This window comes from Castanea sativa, chromosome 11, assembly GCF_040712315.1.
Source record: "Castanea sativa cultivar Marrone di Chiusa Pesio chromosome 11, ASM4071231v1".
Lineage (NCBI taxonomy): Eukaryota > Viridiplantae > Streptophyta > Magnoliopsida > Fagales > Fagaceae > Castanea > Castanea sativa.
The window spans coordinates 63,936,864-63,952,789 of NC_134023.1; the positions used below are offsets into that span (position 1 = coordinate 63,936,864).

The following is a 15,926-nucleotide window of genomic DNA, read 5'->3' on the forward strand; positions in this document are numbered from 1 at the left end:
AGATCAATCTTTGATAAGAAAAGGAAAGAGAAAGGAAGAGATAGTATTTCCTCTGTTTGGTTGCTTTGATAGAAAGGAAATGGTATAAAAGTGAAAGGAAATTAAATCATCCGGCGCCACATTTTTCTATCCGGCGCCAGCAGCCAATTTTGACTCTCAATAGTTTCAGAAATGTCAGTTTTACCATTAACTTTTTATTCCTCCCTTCCTACTTCATAAGGGTATAAAAGTAAAAACAAAATTATTCTTGTCTTTCCATTTATTTTCCCTTCCCTTTCTCTATCATTTCCTTTCCATTATTCTTTTCTTTTCCCTCTTCCTAGGTGCAACCAAACACAGGGCAAAACTTTGAGGAATGCCCACATTAATATTTCTTTTATCATTCCATTTATGCAATAGACAGTTTAATAAATAAATAAATTAGCTAATGTTGTGTTTGTTTTGGGTGTAACTAAAATTGAGAAAATATTTTACATCCTGACGTGTGTTTGAATGTACATGTAAAACAAGATCAAACTGAAAACTATTGACTGTAAAATTTTGCCCCTTCACCTATAAAATCATTTACACTCTCAATTTACCTTCAAACCCATTTCTACGGACTAAAAACCTGGAGAGAGAGAGAGAGAGAGAGAGAGAATGAGCTAGGAACCCAACCAAGCTTTAGACCAGCCTAGATCGTGCCACCCACCACTTAGATCCCACTGCCCAGATCACGCCGCCCCACCAAATCAACCAAGCTTCTTTTCTTTTCTCTCTTCTTCCTAATCTCTTCTTCTCTTCCATTTTTGACCTTTGCTCCTCCATCTCTATCAAACCCAAGCCCAAATCCTCCACACATCAATCTCACCGCCCTAACCCATCCTCCACCCACGCTGTTGCTGCCTTCTTTGGTTTTTTATTTTTCATTTATAGTAAAATAACATTTGTTCTTGTGTTTGGAAGATCGGTGGTGGGTTGATTCGTGTGTTTGTGGGTTTTGATGATGGTCGATTGGGGGTGGTGGATAGGTGGCTGGGATGGTTTGTGGGTTTCAATGGTGGTGGGTTGTGGGTTTTGGTAAATGGGTTTTGATATTGATTTTGAAATTAATGGGTTTTGATTTTAATTATGATTTTGATTTTTTCAAGTTAATTATGTGGGTTTGTAGTGACTGGTGGTGGTTGGGTTTATATTGGTGACTATGGTGGCTAAGTTTTCTGAAAATAGGTTTATACATGCATTACCAAATACTAAAAATACTTTTCTGGCAAATTTTCCAAAATACAAACAAACAACCGAAAATATTTTCAACTGAAAATATTTTACACTCTGAAAACATTTTATATATTGCCAAACGCAACCTAAAAGTCAATGAAGAATTCCTTTTAATTTTTTTTTCTTCTTTTGTCTTGACTTGCTTTCTTCTTAGCCGACCATCCAAACAATTACAGCTAAAACCCAAATACCACCGCCCACAAAATACAACGCTACCAACTTTCAATCATTCCTTTTGAATTTTCTTGCATAGTGACACTGACACTGCAAATAGCAAAAAGGACCCCAAAAAAAAATATTACTAGAGTAGAAGATGCAAACTTGAATATAACCGATAACTAATTGACCTTAAAGAGTGGTAGCCCCCAAAAAAAAAAAAAAAAAAAAATATATATATATATATATATATATATATATATATATATATATATTGAAACAAAACAGTTACATGGATATTGGGGCCAAAATGGTTAAATACCACTTGAAAGGACTACAGATTTGGCAGCTCAAGTCCACTTAGAATAATAATGCCTTATACTTCAACCCAAGTCCAAACAATAGAATTTTTATATGTAGAGGTGGAAAGACAATTACGATATAGTTGCAAGCTAAGCTTAAGTCTAAGGAAGTGGTACCCAAGCAAGAAAGAACGAATCAAGTAGTTGGTGAGAAAGAAAGTTCTCCTCGATCAATTCCGAGGAAGAGTTCTTATATATGACTAACTCTGGTTTTTGTCAAGCAATACACTGTTCACTTTTCTACTTCTTATTCTCTTTCTCTCAAAAATCCCTCCCCTTTATTGTGGAGCTCCTTCCCTCTTATATATCCCCCTTCTTTGCATCCTAACATTCCACTTGTATGCCCTAAGGCTCTTTCCAGGATACTTGTCCCATCAGGGCTCTGTTAAAGGTGGTAGAAAGGGTTGCTAGCTGTGAAAATACTGTTTAGGGGTCACTTCCTCATTAATGTAGCTGATAAGGTTGTTACAAAACATTTAATATGGGGGTGGAATGTATACCCTTTCAAGATGCTTCCTTCCACGGTGCTGATCCTCTCCTAAAGCTTCATTTCTCCCAATCGAGCGCTCATAAGATGCTATGTCTCTTCTCCATCCTCTTCTCGGGTAGACTAGCTCTTCAGGTCAGATGCGCTTTTATAAATGAGTTGGTGCATGATACCCCACCTCTTATTCTTCTCGGTTCTCGAACACCCCACACCACTGTTTATCGAAATATATATCAATCTACCACTGTTTTAAAAATATATATGCATCTACCATTTTTTGGGTACTTGAGTTTTTCATGGTACTCGAGTTCTTTGAAAAAATAGCCTTCAAATTTGTTGGAAATTTTTTGATGGAACTTGAGTACCATAAAAAATTTTCAAAATTTTTCCATGGAACTCGAGTACCATGAGATACTCGAGTTCGCCAAACTCAAGTACCCAAAAAGTGGTAGATTTCAACATATTTCAAAACAGTTGTAGATTGATATATATTTTGGTAAACAGTGCTATTGTGTCCTTTTGGCCCAAATGTTGGACTTTGATAAAAGTTGTAAAATGGGTCTGAGTCCTAAGTGCTAACACTGTTCTAAGTGTTCTTCCATCTCATTGAGCTCAAGCTAGGTTCCATTCCATGTATCAAAATTACAAAGAGGTAAGGGAAATGAAAAAAATGAGCAATGCTGTGGAGGATTGGAAGAAGAAGAAGAAGATAATAAAGAAAAAAAATTTTAATTATTTTAAAAATCAAACAAAAACAAAAATTAAAAGTAGAGATTAAAACCCACTACCAATTGGCCGTGTATATTTAAAACAAAAGGACATGTCTAATTTAAAAAGTAATGGAGAAAAACCAAACCCATTGTAATGCCACAGCTTTTAAAAGCAAGTAATGAGAAGAGGATAAAAAACAATTAAAGTAAAATGGATAAAATTAAAATGATTGTCCATACAAGGAAGTAGATAGACTATTCCACTTATTGTTTATGAGATGCCTCAAATATCTTATGGACCGATAACATGGTAAATTGAAGTTAAGACTTCCAGATTCACATTATATTCTAAAACAAATTCATTGTCTGTGTGCCTTAGTGGTGGCGGGGGGGGGGGGGGGGATTTTTCGTGTGTTTTGAAATTTTTTAAAAGTTTTATTATAATTAAGGGAACTAAAAATGTATATTAGTTTTCTTCAATAACAAGGGGATAAAGTGTTTTGCATTGCATTCCACACACCCTCCTTAACTCCACTCCATTTTACCTCAACTTTCCCTCGTTTAACATGAACTATAAATGGATAAAAAAATATTATTTGACACGACTTGTGTTGAGTGCACTAATACGCTAGATACAAGTTTAACTAGTTTTCTAGAACCAAAATCATTTCATTTTGTTTGTTATCAAGACCAAAATGACTGGAAGTCAGATTTTTTTTTTTTTACCTACTCTTTTTGTAGAAACTGTGAACGAAAATGACTTCAGAGTTCAGACCCGACCAAAATGAAAGCATGATCTAAGGTAATCAAATTCACAGATACAAAAAGATTTTGTTGACTTTAATGTAATGGACCATTTGTTTCTGCAATAGGGAAGCTTCTAACAAGAGGACATAAAGACTAAACACATTTTTGGAACAATGATTCAAAGGACTAAACGTTACAAGTGGGTATGGTTGTTGCGGATCGAGTTCGGTTTTGAAACAGCCGGGTCGAGTTGGATTGAGTTTGGGCCAGATACTTTATTGGGTTAATATATGTTGTTATACTTTACTCGGTCTTTGGGGTGTCAGGTCAACCTGAAATTCAGGTTAGATGGAACCTCCGAAGCCCGGGTTGGTTTAAACTAAATACGGATGGATTTGCCCTGGGCTGCCCCGGCATGACGGGTGGGGGTGGACTCATTCGGGATGACCATGGAAGATGGGTGAAGGGATTTCTTAGGAAAATTGGCAAGGTCAATAGCCTTGAAGCTGAGCTATGGGCCATTAGGGATGGTCTCATTATCTGCGATGATGCCGAAGAAATCACCAGTAAGCTGCGAGTACTCCTCCGATTGAAGCAACACCTGCGAAGAGAAAATAGATGATCGACGGAGAGCACCAGTGTGGTGCCGGCCAAAAACCCTCCGACGATCAAGTTAGAGTCTTTTAAACAACCCTAGAGTGCCAGAGTTGAGATAATTGTGCGTACCTCTGGGTCATGAGGGTTTTTGGGGTATATATAGTGGTATGGGGTCGAAATAAACGCCTTGGTGAAGAAGTACTTTCCTTTTAGAAGAGTAATTCGTGGATCTTTGCCTATTGTACAGAGCCCTTTCCTTATAGGAATCTTCTTGACTAAAGTCGAACGTGTAGCGCAAGAACTTTCCTTATATTCACGTATGTAGAAGTCAAAATAAGCTAAGAATGAAGGTTGGATTACTCCTTCAGCTTTTACCCCTGCCAAGGTCGTCAGCCCACGCGTACCTCCTACACTGCCGTCAGCCTATGTATGTCTCCACAAAGAACGTCAGCCAAGGACCTTTACAACCAAGGTCGTCAGCTTTGACTCGTCAGCTTAACGTCGCTACGTAAGGGGCATGGCCTCAAACGTCATAAAGGAGGCATCCTAATGAGACTGGCTGACGGGTTGTATATTCCCGTCAGCCTTCTTAAAAACGTCACTATCAATCTGCAATCAACTACTAATCCAGGATTTGTAAATAGAACTTGACGCTAAAGCTGTTATTAGTCTTTTAACTAGCAAAAATGATTCATATGCTCAATATGCTCCTATAATTGATGACTACAGGAACCTGTTGAACCTACACCCAACTTGGAAGATCCAACACTGTTACCGGGAATCTAACGCCTGTGTCGACGCCCTGACCAAGAAGGCAGTCTTTAGCCAACAAGATTTTTGTTTATTAGACACTCCGCCTGTGGAGATGTCTCAACTGTTGATGCAAGACCTCTCTGGTCTATTTTGTAACCGTGTTTGTAACTCTACAACCCCTGTGGCTGGTTCCTAGCTCTTAATATATTCCATGTTTACCACAAAAAAAAAAAAAATGATAAAATGATGTATGAAATTATTAATGTGATAAGACTAGAAGATGAACATGAATGGTGGAATTATCAATTATGTTCAACTAGTTACAAACCCATGTAATGCATGGTAATATATAATTATTTTGTTCTCTAAATATTAATGAAGATAATTTGATCTCTTTAAATATTGAATTATTTTTATAAGTATTATCCATTTCCGATCTATTATTTTGGGTTTTTTTAGAAACAAGGGGGGTGTTTGATTGATATTATTGTTTTTTGAAGTGAACTATTATTCTTCAGACTTTTGTTGTAGTGTTTTATATTTTCCTTTTTTCTTTGGATACAACTAAACTTTTTTAAGTTTCAAATTAATTATTCAAATTTCTCATTCTCTTAAAAAGACTATCATAATAATCAAACCTCATCACAAATGTACAATTGATAGTACTCAAATTATTGATAGACACATTCAAATACGTAGCCATGTTGATTGTATTTTGATATAAACTCAATTCTCATTTCCAAAATATCTAAGAATTAAATCAAACAAAAATATAAGAGGGAGAGAGAAAGCATGTGATGGGAAACTCAAAAAACGCATTAGCTCAGCAAAAAGTAAAGATACAAAAAACACAAAAATTCATCAATCTAGGAGAGAGAGAGAGAGAGAGAGAGAATAATCACCTTTTTCTTAGAAATTGAATAATTACTAAACAACAATAAAGCTACCAACAGAGGACTCAAGACTTGTTTTATTTATTTAAGATTTACCTCGTTTTCTTAGAAATCAGCCGAATAGGAGTATAGGCTTCTCGTTTTTTTTTTTTTTTTTTTTTTTTTTTTTTTTTTTTTTTTTTTTTTAATTTAGCAAAAAAGAACAAAGAAAGGTGCATAGGAATGTGAAGTGAAATAAACCCACTGTGCAAGCCTAAAGTGGTTTAGAACTTCTCTCTGCAAAGTGGCATTTTGGGCAACAATTTGCCCTTTCCGAATTCAAAGGAGTAGACTTTGCGGTGGAGTAGTCAAGACAAAGGAATAAACTATTAGAATCATTAAGACCTGGTTCTAAAACCTAATTGAAGTGATAGGTGATTGTGAAGGATTATTTGGCAGGTTTCAATCTGAATGGTCTAAATGGTTGCCAGTTAAGGTGCCGTTATTGATGTAGTAGTTAGGAGTCAAAAGTGTTTTAATTATAATTAAGTTGTATCAATCTAATGTTATCTAGCTAGATAGCATTTAGCCAAGAGCATTGCAACTCAAATGGTTGGCATCTCTTAGTGTGTTAATGACATCAAAGGTTCAAAACCTCCCTCCCTGTTATAACTATTCAAAAAAAAATTAGATAGCATTTATATTTTCAATCTGCTTTGTACAGAGTTGGGTTGTTTGAATCGATGAAGTGATGATTGCTATTTGCCCTATTTTGGGAATAGAATCTCAGGTTGTAACATTTGTTTTGAGCTAATTCTGAATTATTGAAGAACAATAAGTGTGAATAAATATTTGAATCACTTGTAAATGGACCAATATCAAAATAATGATGGTGAACTCAATTTTTTTGTCTTATTGTTACAAAAATCACAAACAATAATGTATTGGACTCAATTACTAGGTTTTGCATTGCTCTTGCTAAGAACATCATTTGTTGCTTCTTTTTTTGGTCCCTTTTAGCCTTTGTTCCATTTATTGAAGGTATGCTATTGTAGTTTACTACTGCTCCCTGAGCTTTCCTAATGCCATTTGAGAACCAACATGTCATGCCTTAGAGCATCTGCATTCATTTTTTCTTATTCTATTCTATTTTACCATCTTAAAAATCACTTTATCAATTATACAATACCAATTTTCAATTCACCAACATCCAAACTTCTATTTTACCATACTACACATTAAAATAATATAAAAATAACAGTATAAAAATATTTCTCAATTCTCTCTCTGTTCTCTGTTTCTCTTCCTCTGTCAACCTTCTCAGTCACACCACCCCGACCGTTCACCTTCTCAGTCACACCACCACCACCGTCCACCTTCTCAGTCAACCTTCTCAGTCCAAAATCAAAACAAGAAAAACCCAAATCACTCGCCGATCAAACACAAGAAACCCAAAATCAAAACAAGAAACCCATTCCACTCGCCGATCAAAACAAGAAACCCAAAACACAAAGAACCATTGAACTTGAAACCAACCCACACCACATACCCAGCAACCACTGTGAACACAAACCTTAACCATAACCCATTGCACCACCACCACCACTGATGAGCATCACTGTGAACAAAACCCACTCCCAAAAAAAAAAAAAAAAAAAAAAAAAAAAAAAAAAAAGACAGACCCACGGTGAGCAAGTGCAGACCTACGGCAAGCAAATCCCAAACCCATGGCGGTAAACCCACGGTGAGCAAATCCCAGATTTACGCTGGCAAACTCGGACCCACGGCGAGCACATCCAATCGCCACTCAGACCCATCAAGATACTGAAATTATTGAAGAAACGGCGGTGGAAGAGAACAAAGACGAAGAAGCCCAAATTTCCATGGAAGGCTCGACAAAGAGAAAGCTGGAGATTCCGACGATACCGTACTTGTTGATTTTGAATTGGAAGAAGACGATTGGGAAGAAGGTGAAGAGAAGAATCAGGAGAAGTTGCGCGAAAAGGCGAATGGTAGCAAGAGGCCGATCTGCTGTGGTGTGGTGGCTCGCCGTGGTGTGGTGGTCGTGGCTATGGGTTTTGGGTCTGTAGAGAGAAGGAAGAGAGCAGAGAGAGAAGGAAGAGAGCAGAGAGAGAACGAGAGAGAGAGAGAGAGAGAGGAGAGAGAAAGTGATGGAATTTTTTAATAAAAAGGAAGAGAGAGATAATTAAATAATATTATTTGTATTTACCATTAAGCTACAGTGCATTCTACATTTAGAATGACACTGTAGCCGGATTGTAAAAATATTTACAATTCTTGGCTTTTACAATATTCAATGGAGTGATGGTTTTGGAGCTAAATGGAAAATTGGCTTTGCATTTGCCATTTGGCCTATACGTTGTGGATGCTCTTAAATGATCAATTTTTCCATTTGGTTCAAATTGGCCTAGCTCAAAATGATGAAACAATTGTCTTTCTTCTCTTGAAGTCCCTTATAAATGTCTCTGGCCACTTAAGAAACCTTCATTGTCAAACTCCCATGTATCTGGATCAATGTTCCTAAACCCTGCAAGAACCAAATTTCATATTTAGCATTATCAAAATCTGATAAAAATTAAACCCATAATCATGTTTTGTGATTTCTATTTCCTTGTGACCATCAAACTTTTGAGGCAAATTTATTATTATCTATTGGATTGCAAGATCAAATTATTATGTGATGTCACGAAAGCTATAAGAAAACAAACATAGTGCTTTCTGAATGGAAAAAAAAAAAAAAAAAAGAAACTAAACACGTTAGCCTCTGATTGAAAACCTTAAATCCATGAGGGGTTCCTTGAATCCACAAGATAATAAGGTCCTGGAATCCACCAGAGAGAAATAGACAAAGTTTGTATATTTATAAATATGAAAACTGATTTGCCCTAAAAGCTACAATATGTTTAAATAGTAAAAGAAACCCTAGGGCTGTTATGAAAATGCCCAAAAACCCTAGTCCGCGCTAATCACGTAATTAGGTGGCAAAATAGTGATTTTTGGCAAAAATAGCAAAATTTAGATCATTGCGAAAAATCGAAAATACTGTTTCTAAGGGATGTCTCAAAACAGACGGGACCTTATTCTGACTTTTAAACTAAAAGTTATTAAGGAAAAATAGATATTACTATAAATAGCAAAAACACTATTTCCGGGGCCTTAGTGAAGGAATTTTCCTAAACATGAGTCTAGATTAGAATGCCGTCTCCCTTCCACTTGTTAAATTTCATGCAATTTCGACCATGTTGCCCTAATGGCCTCTACTGGGACCCCCCTTGGATGCCATTGTGACTTCTGACGTCCCTACTGCTCTAGGAAGGCATGTGATGTCTATTTTACATCATTATGTGCTACACATAATAAGAAATAGTGAGCTAAACATGGTATTTGTCGAAGCCATATTGAAATTGAGAAAGGTCTCATATCAAAAAAGAACCATTGCGTTAAAAAATATGAAAGCAGTAATTGGAGTAAAACTACAGCGTATGCTATATTATTGTTTCAAAACTATCAGTGGTAAGTACATAAACTTTGGTTTTCTTTTTCTTCTTTTGTTTACATAAAGTTTAACAAATGTCAAACATAAACAAATTGAACGGATAAAACACAAATATAAAATAAAAATTTTACAACATGAATATGAAGTAATAAGTTGTTGTAAAGATTTCTAATCCTTGGAAACTCTTCTAATAACTAACAAACCAAATCCTAGCCATCCAAAGCCCTAAAGTGATCACATTGTCGGCAATCCATAAAAGACCATACCATCCACTAACTTTAGAAATCCAATGGAAAAACTGAAGTTGGGGAAAAAGAAAAAATAAGAAGGGAAAAAGCACACCTCATGGGGATTTTACAAATCTGATGCCACTTTGGCAACTTTTGTGGAGGTAAAGAGAGAGAGCAATTGGAAATTTACAACGTTAAATATAACATAGTTAATTGCAGGAGTGGTAAATGAAGGGTTTGAACTTCAAAAGAGCCAATCGGTTTTGAAGGGAAAAAAGAACAGTTTAGAATTGGAAGAGGGCTGAATTAATGGTGAGTTGGATTTAATGAGTAAAAGAATGTGTAAGATTGTTAATAGTGAGTTGGATTTAATGAGTTAGAGAATGTGTAAAGTTGCACTATTTAATTATATATATATATATATATATATATATTAATATTGTTTAAAAAATGAAGGAAAAAAAATGACGATAATGTAGCTCAACTGGAGCATAGCAACAATAAATATTATGCTTCAGCTTTTATATATATATAGATGCAATAATCCATGATTTTAGTATGAAAAGAATGTTCAATATGAATATGTCAACTTGAATTACTCTTAAATGTTAGGATTTTCTTTAATAATGTTTTGTTTCTGTATGCTTCCGTGTTGATGACATGAAAAATAGATTGTTTGATAATAACATGATATCATCATTAGTTCCTAGAAGACCGACTTTTGTGTCAAGCGAGATGAGTTCTTAACACCAGAAACTTTTTGCAGTACAATTGTAGAAAGGAGTTCCCCAAGAAGAGCTAGGGGTCTTTAATTTTATCTGGCTCTTGCTAGGGTGGCACAAAAACCTTAAAGTGGGCAAAAATTGCTGGCATTTGTGACTTCAAAACATTAGGTCCACCAGTTCCATATTGCACAAGTTATGAAATAGTCCTCAAACTTCCACCATTTGAACCCTAATATATAGGAGAGATTCAATGAAAGTGCACAAAAACAGAAAGTTTAATCCAAGTTTTGAAATCAAACCTGAAAATGACTGATCATCAGAACAGCATACTAATTTTTAGACCAACCGTTGAGATCTGCAAATTAAAAGCACATGCATGATCAAGATTTTGTTTTAATTTGGATACTCTGAACTATCTCCGCTCATAATTATACAAATTATTTGTTCATCCATGCAATTGTTGAGTGCTTTGATTAATTAATTTGCTAATCACGTATATTCCGCATCAAGTGTGTTTAAAATAAAATTGATCAAGCTGTAATTAAGAATTGGAGGTCTAAACAAGCTCTAGTGTTTTTAATACTATATTTGAGCTTTCATCCCCCTTTAACTATTTCATGAAAAAACACCTAAAACATACTCTAGACTTAAATGTAAGTTTGAGAACAAAAGCAAAACCTACTCACATCTATCTCTAAAGCCTGTGAAGAACTTGAAATATACATATAGACATGGCAAAACGGGCAGGTCGGGTCAGATCAATCGGGTTGCAGGCCGGGTCGGGTTAGGTTGACTCGTATTTTACACATGAATTTTTTTTTTTTTTTTTTTTTTTTAATAAAGAAAACATGTATTTGCCATTTGGAAAGTTATGTAACAAATTAATTGATGTAAAATGCATTATTTTGAATTCACCACTTATATCTAGAATGAACTCAATTAAACTTATTATTTATTAATACTTATTCAATAATTTTAAAATTATACAAATCCTAACATTGCTATCTAAAACAAAACAACACAAAACTAAGTAAAACAAATATACAAGTCTTATTTCTACACAATATCAACATTCCAAAATATAAAAAAAAAAAATTACAAATGACTTATTGGGTAACTCATTTGATAAAGAATAAAAACATATAAAAAATTTACAATCTTGAAAATTAATTTTATAATCTATTATCAATTGTGGTTGACACTTTTATTTCAATTTGAGATATACATTAAAGTTTGATTGCTTACTTATTTATACATGGTTTCTTTTATGAATATTATATCATTGTTAAGCAACATACTCTCAAGGAAATATCATAATTTTTTTGAAAAGCTGTTTATTTTGGACATAAATTGTAAAAAAATAGGTCTAAGCATTCATAATCTATGCTAATTTGATACTTTGGCTTCACTATTTCACATTTGTGAATGTTTCTTACATATGCCTACAATTTTAAATCTATGTTTTTAACTCTACTATAACCAAATTATCTCGGTATGTACTTTCCTATTTGATATTTAAAAATATTTACTCATTACAAAATGCTCAACCATTTATCTTTCAATTAATTTGCATGGAGTTATGTAAATGTATCAATTGTTTCCTTAAAGTTCACAATAAACAATTAAACCAATATTGTCTTAATTTTACTATTTTTTTTACCAAAAAAAAAAGTTTTAAAAAAATGGTTCAGGTTTGGTTAACCCGCAAAAAACACGGGTCGGGTCACAGGTCAACCTATTTTTGCTTCGAATAAAAAAAATCGGGTTCAATTGGATATTTTTTGGGTTGGGTCGGGTCAGGATCAGAAAATTCTAAGCCGTTTTTCCATATCTATATATATACCTGTAACTTGAAACACTTGCACATAACAAGTAAACTCATTAAAATTAAGATAGGTATAAATCAAGGCAAGTATATAGAACAAGTACAGCAAATAATGCCAATCCTATATCTAGTATGTAAAGTCATGATTTTCAATTATATTATGTTGGCTTTAATTCCATGTCAAATTTTATTGTATTTCTTCAATTATTTCCCTGTATATTTGTGGGATTTAATGTAAGGGTTTAGCGTGTGAAATCAAAGAAGAACTGTGAAGAACAAGGCAACTCACGACTTGCTCGTGGCTGACTCGTGAGTGGACAACCCCCGCAAAAAGTCACGTGAGAAGCACATACTGTCAACCTATTTTGTGTGCTTTCCTCATTTCTTTACTTACACTATAAAGCCCACATTACTCACGAAATTTTAAGGAGAAGTCCAAAGAGAAAACCTTAGAAATTTATTTGAGAGTTAGAGATTGTACACTCACAATCATATACACATATCTCTTAGTTTTCCTCTACTCCTACCTCTCTAATTACATATCCTTGAGAGGTTCTTAGCCCAAACACATACCTTGCCCATTTTGAGTGTAATGAGTTGTTTTGGTGCTCATGGGAAGTATTGGATGAAACCATTCTTTGGCAGAAGCAATTGGAGCTAATTTTGGGATCCAAAAAGCTAGTAAAGACAAGGTTTGGAGAATCCCGTTGGTAGCTGGGACTTAGAGGGTCTAAGTACAAAGGGTAGTCTAAGCTTGGAGGGTCTATATTGTAACTCTTGTACTCCAACTTATTCAATAGTAGATTGATTCAACTTGGAGGGCCGCGAAGAGGTTTTTACGCTAAGCATTTTGGTTTTCCTTTTTGATAACACATCATCGAGTTATCTTTGTTTGCATCTCTCTTCCCTTACTTCTTGTGCATTACATTTAATTGTTAATTATGTATGCCCATGCACTAGGAAGTAGTCTTAGTTAATTGCGCATTAATTACTCTTATTCTGCACCTAATTGAGTAGATTAAAAGCAATTTAGTCGTAAGTTTAAAATTGGAAGTCTAAACAAGTTTTGGTAGTTTTACCATTGAACTTAAATGGTACAAATACTACAATTCTAGTTTAGAGATATTATGATTTACTAGTTTGTTAGGTTCTAAGACTTTAGGAACTAATGTATTAGAACTTCAATTTGTATTATGTTGGCAAATCATGATCAAAATATAGAGTCTAGGTTTAGGCTTGCTCAAAGTGTGATTTAATGTAAAACTGGAATCGAGTGATTGCAGCATTTATTGGACAAAATCTACAAGGCTCGATCGATCGAAAATTAGACTCAATCGATCGAAACTTGTGCAGATTTAATTTTCTGCAAAAATTCCAATTCAGCCCAAGCCCATATGACCTATAAGGTTAAGTGTTTTACTCCAAGTATAAAAGAAAAAACCCTAGCTATGTTTTAGAAGTTTTTTAGAGAGTTGTGTGTTGAATCTTCTGTGAGATCTAGAGGTGTTTACCTTCATATACACACATAAAGTTATCAAGATCAAGATTCACGTCAAGAACTTGATGATCTCTTCAGTTGCTGCATAAAGAACTTTAAAAAAGATCTGAAATCTTTGAGGGGAGTCTCAAAGTCACAAGTAGGAGAACTTGTAACTGCTGCAGATCAAAAAAAGAAGTTTAGTCCGTGAACTCGGAGCTGTCACGTGGTCGTGGTAGTAAGTTTTCTACAGAAGGTAGCAATAGGATGTTAGTGGTCTAAATTTTATTGTAAAAACTTCAATTCTTTCACAGTAGATCTGTTTTTACCTTGAGGATAGTTAGGTTAAATCCTCCACAAGTTTCTTACCAATTAGGTTTTCCTGAGTTATCATATCGTAGTATTCTTTATTTTTCCGCATTATTTGCATGATATGATATTAGTGTGTTAAACTAGAACTGAATAATTTATCTAAGTAATCATTTGGCTAAATAACTAGGTTAAACAATTTGTGTTAAGGGGTCTAAAAATGTACATAGTTGACACCTCTTAGTGTTTTCAACATAAACATCTAAGGTTCAAATTCTCCCTCCCCACTCTCCCAACTATTGAATTATAATTATTTTATATAAAAAAAAAATTGGCCTTCAATGATCCAAAAGTGAGGAAACAAATAATAATGTTATTTATACATTTTAAATTTGGGTTATTACATAAATTCTAATTAACTGAATTAGTAAAAATCATTTTACTTGAATAATTAAAGTACTTGTCAATTCAAAACTACTCATATTCTTAGTTGTTAGTTTGGAAGTTGGTAGGTCAGTGGAGCTTTGAAAACTGCTCATCTTTTCAATTGATATGTTAGTATTTGAGGTTTTTAAAAATATATATTAATTTTTTTTCACAATTGCACACATCAAAACTAAATAAATTGTCATATAAATTTTTTAAAATAATCATATAAATTCTTGTAATATAAATAATTAATGCACAACTATCGATAATTGATATATGTCTTTACTCTATTGGTTAATTAAATAATATTATTTTAATTTCAATGAACTAATATTTTGATATAAATGCAAATTTTGTTAAAAAGAAACCCCACATAAAGAAAATCTCAAGGAATACATAATCTTATTCTCTCTCACATGAGATCTCTAATTTTATATATTGATTGATTAATTTGCAAAGGATAGAATTGAAGGAAATATTGAGAAATGGTTGAGGACAAGGGAGGAGAAATAGATTTCATATTAACATATTGTGTTGAATTAGCAAAAGCTTTGAGGTTTCAGTGTGATTTAATAGTGTTTTAGAAGTTAAAAATAAGTAATGTTAAGTTGTCTCTTTTTAAGCAAAAGAAAATAAAAAGTAGATGAGTTTGAATCCACTAAATGTAAGTGAAACAAATTTGAGGTCAAATTAATAAAATATAATAGAATTTGAAAGGATTTTGAAATCTATATGCTTTAATAAATTCAGATTTAGAATAGATACTCTCAAGCTTAACCCAAACATGTGTTACATGTCTTTTACAATTTTTAAGTGCACGAAAATTGACTGAAGTGGACTTAATTGGACCAAATTGGATGAAATGGACATAACTGAACCAAAATGGATTAAAGTGGACTGAAATAGATCGAGGTGGACTGAATGGGACCGAAGTAGACATAACTTGACCGAACGGACTAAATGAATCGAAATGCTATGCTAGCTTGGTACAACAGGAGTGTAGTAACAATAAATTCTACCTTTCAACTTTTAGATATTATATATCGATATAGATGACCCAAGAGAGAGACCCAAACTTATTTATGCAAATATACCATGTAGAACAAATAAATTACTCATAGCCTTATTTGTATTGCAAATACTATATTCTTATAATTAGTTTTTTTTTTTTTTCACTACATCAAGGTACACTTTCTATTCTTTATTTTAGAATTAAAAATTATATCTTATCTCTCATGAATGTAGTAGAACCCCGTATTGCTTTCACTGTTTGTTTTGTATGAGATGCAAAACTACGTTTTCCAACCGTTTGGAAGTTCATGTTTCCTATTGCTCGAGGCATAGCTTTTGGCACTAATGGTTTCTCCTTTCATTTTTATAAGGCTTGGCTTATTATTTAATACTAATTGCAAACTCACATGCTCCATGGGAAAGGTAATATAATTATTTTATAAGAATATAATGCAAAATTTA

At 33.8% G+C, this 15,926-nt stretch overlaps 1 long non-coding RNA gene across 1 annotated transcript; it reads right to left on the reverse strand.

Annotated features, from left to right (window-relative positions):
- Positions 1-8,180: 8,180 nt before the first annotated feature.
- Positions 8,181-13,918, reverse strand: LOC142616268 (uncharacterized). The gene is made up of 3 exons (XR_012840876.1): positions 13,750-13,918; positions 10,713-10,768; positions 8,181-8,489 (listed from the first exon to the last, which is right to left on the reverse strand). It is a non-coding gene; the product is annotated as an uncharacterized LOC142616268 (long non-coding RNA).
- Positions 13,919-15,926: the final 2,008 nt, after the last annotated feature.